The following is a 9,047-nucleotide window of genomic DNA, read 5'->3' on the forward strand; positions in this document are numbered from 1 at the left end:
AATTGAGGTCTGTGAGACGCTTAATAATTGCTGTAATCACCATGAATACCAATACTCTCTGTGATAGACCGAGATTACAGACTATCTGGCTTCTCCTGCACTTTGCCGGGCACGTGTTTGGGGTTTAATTTTGTAAACTGGGTGAGTTCGCTGATCGCGGGGAGACGGTAGGAGCCTCTGTGGCCCCACTGTGAGGATGTGGAAATGAACACGGTGGCTGGGTGATCCGTGACATTTCTGTAAAGGGCAGCGGAGGAGAAGGATTGAGAATTCTCAGTGTGGGACAGAATTTGTTTCAGGAGAGCCAACACATTCCCGATCAGCACAGAGGGAGCTCACTGGTCAGCTCCTCGCTGAGGGGGCTGTTGTGCCAGAGGTTTCTGTAGTGTAGTGGTTATCACGTTTGCTTTACACGCAATAGGTCCCAAGTTCAATCCCAGGCAGAAACATTATTTTTAAACTTGCTGTGGATGAACAATCGGAGGCGAGTTTAGTCTCCCTGCAAATGCTGCCTGACCAGCTGAGATTTCCAGCATTTGCTGTTTTTATTTGCTATTTATTCTCCTGGCAATAGGGCTCCTTTATTCATTAAGTGCTCTTTATTTCACCAATAAATAGATAACTTTGAGTGAGAGAAAACGGATCCATGGGGACCTTTTGCGTGTGAGGCCAAAGCGATATCCGCTACACTGCAGCCCATCATAGGGCGAGAAACCACTGAATATAAAGGATGAGCTGATAAATATCAGGGGCAGTGCAGTCTGGTCAATGTCAAACCCTCCTCTCTTATTCAGCAGTGGCATGAACGGGAGTCAGACGCCACAAAGTTTAATTAAAGACACAAATACAAGTAACACTTGCAAATTTTTTAGTGTAAAATTCTTTCACTTTATTTGAAATGCTACTGCGTTAAATCTGAAAATACACACGGTGGGATTTTATCTTCACTACTGATTGTATTTTCTGTGCACGGTAGGAATAATCGGTGCTGATAAATTTGATAAAATTTGCACCAGATTCCTGGTGTCATCGGCAATGAACACTTTGAACCAGAAAGCTAAAATACAGTGAGTAAAATGGGTTAACATACATAAGAACATATGAAATAGGAGCAGGAGTGGGCCATACGGCCCCTCGATCCTGCTCCACCATTTGATACGATCATGGCTGATCTGATCATGGACTCAGTTCCACTTCCCTGGCCGCTCCCCAAAGCACAGGCCAAATGATTGAAGTATGGAGCGTCCCTGAGTTAGCATTTGTTTGATTGTGCAAAAGAAGGTGAAGGGTTAATTAATGATGCTTTCCTGTGAAAGCAAGATAAAAGATTTCGAGCAAACCATCCGGTGACTGTCAGGTGAGCGCTGCTTGTGATACCTGGTGGGAATGGGCGGGGATTTTAAAGTCCCTTGTATTGCAGAACCCTCATATAGACGAACATCCCTTAACGACTGTGTAGACCTTGTTGTGCAATGGTAGTGCGCCTGACTCTTGATCAACGAGTTGCGTTTTTAAATCATGTCGTGGTCACTGTTCTTTTAGCAATTGCTGTTTCACAATAACCAGTCACTTGCTGCAATGTCTGTCTCACTGGTTAGTAGTGGTCAGGTTGGGGACAGCATCAAAGAAGAAAGAAGGGATGTGTGCAGTGGTAGTACAGCAGTTATCATGGGTAATTTTATCTACATCGTGATTGAGCTAAACACATGGTAGTGATGTGTTGGAGGAGGATTTCATGGAGTGTATTATGGATGGTTTTCTCAACCCAGAAGAGATCTGGCCATTCCTGACTGGGTGATGTGTAATGAGAAGGGACTAATTATCAATCTTGTTGTGCGAGGCCCCTTGGGGACGAGTAACATAATATGGTAGAATTCTTCATTAAGATGGAGAGTGTCACAGTTATTTCAGAAACTTGGGTCCTGAACTTAAGGAAAGGTAACTTTGACGGTATGAGGTGTGAATTGGCTAGAATAGACTGGCCAATGATACTTAAAGGGTTGATGGTGGATAGGCAATGGCAAACATTTAAAGGTCACACGGGTGACTTCAGCAATTGCACATCGCTGTCTGGAGTAAAAATAGAACGGAGAACGTTGCTCAACCGTGGCTAACAAGGGAAATTAAGGATAGTGTTAAAACCAAGGAAGAGGTAAATAAATTGGCCAGAAAAAGGAGCAAACCTAAGAACTGGGAGAAATTTTGAATTCAACAGAGGAGGACTAAGGGTTTCATGAGGAGGGGGGAAATGGATTTTGAGAGGAAGCTTGCTTGGAACATAACAACTGACTGCAAAAGCTTCTGTAATCATGTGAAGAGAAAACGATTAGTGAAGACAATTGTAGGTCCCTTGCAGTCGGATTCAGGTGAATTTATATTGGGGAACAAAGAAATGGCAGACCAATTGACCAAATACTTCAGTTCCGTCTTCACGAAGGAAGGCACGAATAACCTTCCAAAAGTACTCGGGGACCGATGGTCGAGTGAGAATGAGTAACTGAAGGATATCCTTATGTGGTGGGAAATTGATGGGATTGAAGGATGATAAATCCCCGGGGCCTGATAGTCTGCATCCAAGAGTACTTAAGGAAGTCGCCCTAGAAATAGTGGATGCATTGGTGATCATTTTCCAACAGTCTATTGACTCGGGATCAGTTCCTACGGACAAGAGAGTAGCTAATGTAAAAATACTTTTTAAGAAGGGAGGGAGAGAGAAAGCGTGTAATTATACACCGGTTAGCCTGAATCAGTCGTGGAGAAAATGTTGGAATCAATTATTAAGGATGAAATAGCAACGCATTTGGAAAGCAGTGACAGGATCGGTCCAAGTCAGCATGGATTTATGAAAGGGAAATCATGCTTGACAAATCTTCTGGAATTTTTGAGGCTGTAACGAGTAGAGTGGACAAGGGAGAACCAGTGGATGTGGAATATTTGGACTTTCAAAAGGTTGTTGACAAGGGTCCACACAAGAGATTGCTGTGCAAAATCAAAGCACATGGTATTGGGGGTAATATACTTACGTGGATAGAGAACTGGTTGGCAGACAGAAAGCAGAGAGTCGGGATAAAAGGGTCCTTTTCAGAATGGCAGGCAGTGACTAGTGGAGTGCCGCAGGGCTCAGTGCTGGGACCCCAGCTCTTTACAATATACATCAATGATTTGGATGAAGGAATTGAATGTAGATTTGCAGATGAAACAAAACTGGGTGGCGGTGTGAGCTGTGAGGGGGACGCTAAGAGACTGCAGGTTGACTTAGACAGGTTAGGTGAGTGGGCAAATTCATGGCAGATGCAGTATAACGTGGATAAATGTGAGGTTATCCACATTGAGGGCAAAAACGTGAAGACAGAATATTATCTGAATGGTGGCAGATTAGGAAAAGGGGAGGTGCAATGAGACCTGGGTGTCATGGTTCATCAGTCACTGAAATTTGGCATACAGGTACAATAGGCAGGAAAAAGGTAAATCGTATGTTGGCCTTTATAGCTAGGTGATTTGAGTATAGGAGCAAGTATTTCTTATTGCAGTTGTACAGGGCCTTGGTGAGTCCTCAACTGGAATATTGTTTTCAATTTTGGTCTCCTAATCTGAGGAAGGACGTTCTTGCTATTGAGGGAGTGGAGCGAAGGTTCACCAGACTGATTCCCGGGATGCCTGGACTGACATATGAGGAGAGACTGGATCAACTGGGCCTTTATACATTGGAGTTTAGAAGGATGAGAGGGGATCTCATCGAAACATATCAGATTCTGATGGGACAGGACTGGTTAGATGTCGGTAGATTGTTCCAGATGCTGGGGAAGTTGGAGCAGGCTCGAGGGGCTAGATGGCCCACTTCTGTTCCTAATTCTTATGTTCTTATAGCAATTGATTAACATTGAAACGAAATGTGACCTGACACCCAGAAAGAAGTGTTGAGGCAGAAGGTTAAATGCTGCATCCCTTTCTGCAAAAAATTCCTTTCACAAACATTTCTGTGACCGAAACGGCACAAAACAAAAATGTTCCTTTCAAAGTCATTAAACTCCCGATTTTCCGTGCCCCCTGAATCTCCTGAATTAGATGCCTCTAGATTTGCCGACTCAATCCATTTCCCTTTGCAATGTTCTGCTTCCAGCCACACTATCAAATGCGCTACTAACTTATCAAATCATGGAATGGTTACAGCACGGAAGGCCATGTCGAAATCTCGACCTCAGAAAAGAATGACTCCGACACTTACAGCTCCGATGGAAGTTTCCCTTTTAATTTACTTGCTCGCAAGGGGTAAGTTTCACTCAGTCAAGGGCTAAAATGAAACCTCCGCAATGGTACAGCTTCACAAGATATTTATACAGTAAAACCCAAGTTCTGGCCTCTCCCTGTGTATTGCTCTGTCTCACAGTCAGTGAATACAGATAAAGAGTTAATTACTATATCCTGGACTGAAATGGTGTCAAGATATTTCCTTTTGTCAGGGTTATCAGAAAGCCAAACGGCCATTACTCCATGAGTCATAGGTAATGGGCTATCACCTGTCTTGTATTGTATCAGGATTATCCCATTTCCTGGTCAGTTTACCTGTTTGCTTCAAATGGATGAGGTAAAGGAAAGAGATAATGGCTAGAAGATAAGGGTGGGGTGACATGGAACTCCTGTAGTGTAGACAATAGGAGAGCACCATGGGGGGGTTACTTGTCTCAGCATGACTTGTCTCCTAGCTGTCTGATAACCATCAGCCATCTAACAGCAGGTTTAGCTGTTCATAATAAGCTGGCTGCTAAAATGCAGAAAGTTCTGGAAGGGCCAGGACTCCATTTTAATCAAAAGGCACACAAATACTGTATGGTATCAGCTTAGATAAAAATACATTTCCACATTCCCCCATTTTGTCCTTCACAAGGACAACTCAATCCATTCTGATCTTGTACAGTCTCTCCATTTCCATTTCTTTTAGTTTCATTACTCACTAGGCATATTATACCCTCAGGATTTCCTATTCTGGGAGTAATGCTTAGGAAGGGAGGCTGATGGTTATTATCATAATTGGGCTGGTACCATCCCTGGAAGGCTGTAAGATTATACCCTGCCGACCTCCATTCTGTTTGCTCCTTTGTTTCTGGCCCCTTAGTTAGTTTTGTCCTGTTTTGCACTGTCAACCATTCTACCATTTCTGATTCGTTAAAGGGGACAGATCTCAGGGGAATACCCCCCTGGAGTGGACAGGTACATGGGAACATATCCAACAACTCGACAAGTTTCTTTCTTGAGCATACCTATAACTCAGTGCCATAAATACGTTTACGTGCAATTCCCTTCGCTGGTGGGTCTGTACCCCTGGTGTAATCAATAATGTGAAGTAAAACCCTGTCAATCCCAGCACCATCAGTCCCCATAGTCCATACAGTTCTTTATTCAGTCTTCCTTTTTCTGTTCCTCTGATTCCTTCGTCCCTTCCTCCTGGTCGGGTGCCCGTTTGCAATGGGATGCGTGGATCCATGTTGGTCTTTCCTTTACCTTGATTGCAGTATTGGTCGCCAGCAGGACCTGGTATGGTCCTTCGAATCTTGGCTGTAGACTGCTTTTCCTTTTAAAAATCTTGATGTAAACGAATTCCCCTGGCTCCAGGTTATGACACTTCCCTTCCGCTGGCTTGACTTGGGCTTCCTTTACCTGTGAATGAAAGCTGGAAATACATTTGGTTAGTGCAATACAATAATTCAACATATTTTCCTCCATTTTGTGGATGTCCATCTGTTTTGCAGTAAATGGTGCTGTAAAAGGTAGTCGTTGGGGACGTCCCATAACTATCTCATGTGGTGACAAGCCTGTTGTTCTGTTGGTTGCAGATCGCATTACCATCAAAGCTAAGGGCAGCAGTTCTGTCCATTTCAGTCCAGTGTCATTGCATAGTTTTGCCAGCTTATTTTTAAGCATTCCATTATATCTTTCAACAAGTCCAGCTGATTGTGGATGATAACTGCAATGAAAACGTTGATTAATCTGTAAAGCTTTACACATTTCTCTTATGACAGTTCCCGTGAAATGTGACCCGTTATCACTGGAAAGCTTAGCAGGGATTCCGAAGCGCGGTACAATTTCTTTTAACAAACATTTAGCAACAGTAGTGGCATCGGCCTTTTTACATGGAAAGGCTTCAATCCATCTAGAGAACACATCTACAATAACTAATACATACTTGAATCCCATACACATAGGTAATTCAATAAAATCCATTTGTAAATGTACAAAAGGCCCGACTGGATTTGGGTGGGAGGCAGATTCTACTTTTTCCGTCTTACCCGGATTCATTGTCTGACAGGTAACACAATTTTCACAGATTTGTTTTGCAATTGCCGAAATACCTGGTGCATACCAAGTTGCCAAAATATAATCTGCCAATCCCCCTTTGCCTGCATGTGTGAATGTATGAACACATCGGGCAATCCATGGAAGTAAGGATCTAGGGGCCACCACGCGGCCGTCATGGTGAACCCATATTCCTTCTGGATTTTTATAACATTGATCCTTCGTCCAGGTCACCACCTCCTCCGTACTGGCCTGTGTCTGAAAGGCCAGCACGTCATTAATAGTGGGTGGCGGGTCTGAGCAATTATTTTTCCTTAGTGGGAACAATGACACCTGCATCCCCCCTTTCGACAGAGCTGCTGACTTAGCTGCATTATCAGCTCTGGCATTCCCAAGTGCCACCTCATTCGACTGGCCTGTATGTGCCTGGCATTTGATAATGGCAAGTTTTAAGGGGCATTAAATGGCTCGCAGGAGATTTTCCACTTGTTCTGCATTTTTGATTGTCTGAGCCTGTTGCATAGCATAATAAGCTGCTGCCAACGAAGGAAGACATCCCGATAGTCCGCGTGCCACTGGGTCTAGTTGGGTACTGAAATGCCTGTCCCCATGTAACTGAGTCAAAACAGATTGTGCAAAACCCGACTTGTGATGCACAAATAAGTTGAATAGCTTAGTGTAATCTGGTAATCCCAAGGCTGGTGCTGAAGTGAGGGACTGCTTAAGGTTCTGGAAAGCATTCCGGGATACTTCATTCCACATGCTTTAAGCATTGTGAGAATATAGTAGATTCATTCACAGCTCGTAGGTCATGGACAAACCTTCATTTGTGTGGGCTTCTGAACTGGACAAATCTGTGTGTTACACGGACTTCTCATTTATGCTTATAGTGATTCACAGATCACAGAATGTAAAGTACTTGTTTTCTAATTTTATTAAAAGGCTTCCAAACCCAAGATTTTTTCCCAATACACTCAAAATGTTGATCAAGGAGATCACCTGAAATATCTCAAAATCCCAATTCAATTATTGTACTGCCACTCTTTATCCAAAAAAATCCTCCTACTGAGTTAGAAGCTTTTGTACCAAGAATTTACACCAAGGACAATGAGAGTGTACTCCCCCAGCCTGCACCTCGAGAGACCCACAAAGGCTTTTTAAAAAAAAAAACATTACAACTTTTAACCACCGGGACCATGTCTCAACAAACCTATCCCTTTGTGCATTTCCTAGCTCTGTAACCTCTCATCCGAATAAATCCACACCTGCGCTTCTAACTTAAAATGTCTTAAACTTCCCACATACAGGACAACACTATGAAGGGTTAAAAAAACTTCACTTTGTTTGAAAAAGTGGGTGGAGCTAAAACAAACAGGCAGCTCCACAACTTTTCCAAACAGGTTTCCAGACACAAGGAAAAAAGACAGAAGCACTCTCATTCAAAGACAAGACATTCACGCACTCTCATTCAAAGACAAGACATTCACAAGTCTCTCTCCATTCAATAAAGCTTTTTCTTTTACTAGCTTCATTTTTTTTTCATAAGTCACTATCAGGTTCTCTTTTTTTTTTACATTTGATTTACTTTCTCTGTTAATTTTACATGGGCTTGAAGAATCGGAACCCAGGCCTTTTCTATTACTTTCCTTTTTTTTTTTTTTACCTGGATCTCTGTTTATAAGACATTCCTCTAGACAAGTTGTTCTCTCTAAATTAAATGAACCATCGGGTGGAAATGGCCTGTTTTCACCCTTAGTCCACTTTACTGGTTTTTGTTTCTTTGGTCAATTGAAGACTGACCACAATTCTGGAGCAAGACATAGGCTGGTGTGCCTTTTGTGGTGTTTTAACTTGCTCCGGCACCCATTCTGGATGATTAAGATTTTCCCACAGTTTCTGATCTCACAATCCTTTCGGCCAACCGAGTTCTCTACGCCCACTTCTCCTGGCCGTTACGTGGCCTGAAAAGGCTCTTAATTCGGGCTCAGTCTGGGTGTGTGAGATATGTTGGCACGAACCAACCGTAGTTGATCAATCAGTTACTGTTTCTTTTCTTAATCAATCCTTGTGGTTTTTTTTTTCGAATCACAATTTTCCCTAGTGACTCTTCCCGTTTCTCTAATGGCAATGACTCACAAAGGTATTGCAACCAACAGTAATACAAGGACAACAAACAATATTCCCGTGAGTACAGAAATCATAACCTCTAAACAAATTCTCAGTCTGCGTTGTACGCCACTACAGACCGAGTCCTTAACTTATCCTAATAACAGCTGATAAAACTTAAGGTTCCGTACCCAAACTCTTTGATCGATTGCGCTCTTTTTCTTTTAATAGTCTTATCACAAAAGAACCCCTTCCGAATTAAAAACAATAAAAATCTTATCACATAAGAACCTTCGATCGATTATTAGCGCTTTCTTTTTTCTTTTCTTTTAATAGTCTTATCACATAAGAACCCCTTCCGAATTAAAAACAATAAAAATCTTATCATATAAGAACCTGGAACCCTTTTCGATCGACTAGCGCTTTCTTTTACCTACTGAAACCTTCCCCGGGCTGTCTCGAGATTTTTTTCCAGAACCTGTTCTCTTCTGCTGGCGAGCTGAGAAAGAAATGGTTATAAAAAAAATACCTTTAACTTTTAAATGCCGAGTCTTGTAGATGCAGTACCTCAGCTGTGGACAACAGATTACATCTGCGATTCAACAGTGAAGAAACCTCTTGTGAGCAAAGGCTCACCTTGTTTGGCCACC

General features: G+C 42.6%; 1 non-coding gene across 1 annotated transcript; it reads left to right on the top strand.

The window, feature by feature from the left end:
- Positions 1-376: 376 nt before the first annotated feature.
- On the top strand, positions 377-449 carry trnav-uac (transfer RNA valine (anticodon UAC)). Its single transcript has one exon. It is a non-coding gene; the product is annotated as a tRNA-Val (tRNA).
- The last annotated feature ends 8,598 nt before the right edge of the window (positions 450-9,047 follow it).

This window comes from Pristiophorus japonicus, unplaced genomic scaffold (genome assembly GCF_044704955.1).
Source record: "Pristiophorus japonicus isolate sPriJap1 unplaced genomic scaffold, sPriJap1.hap1 HAP1_SCAFFOLD_79, whole genome shotgun sequence".
NCBI lineage: Eukaryota > Metazoa > Chordata > Chondrichthyes > Pristiophoridae > Pristiophorus > Pristiophorus japonicus.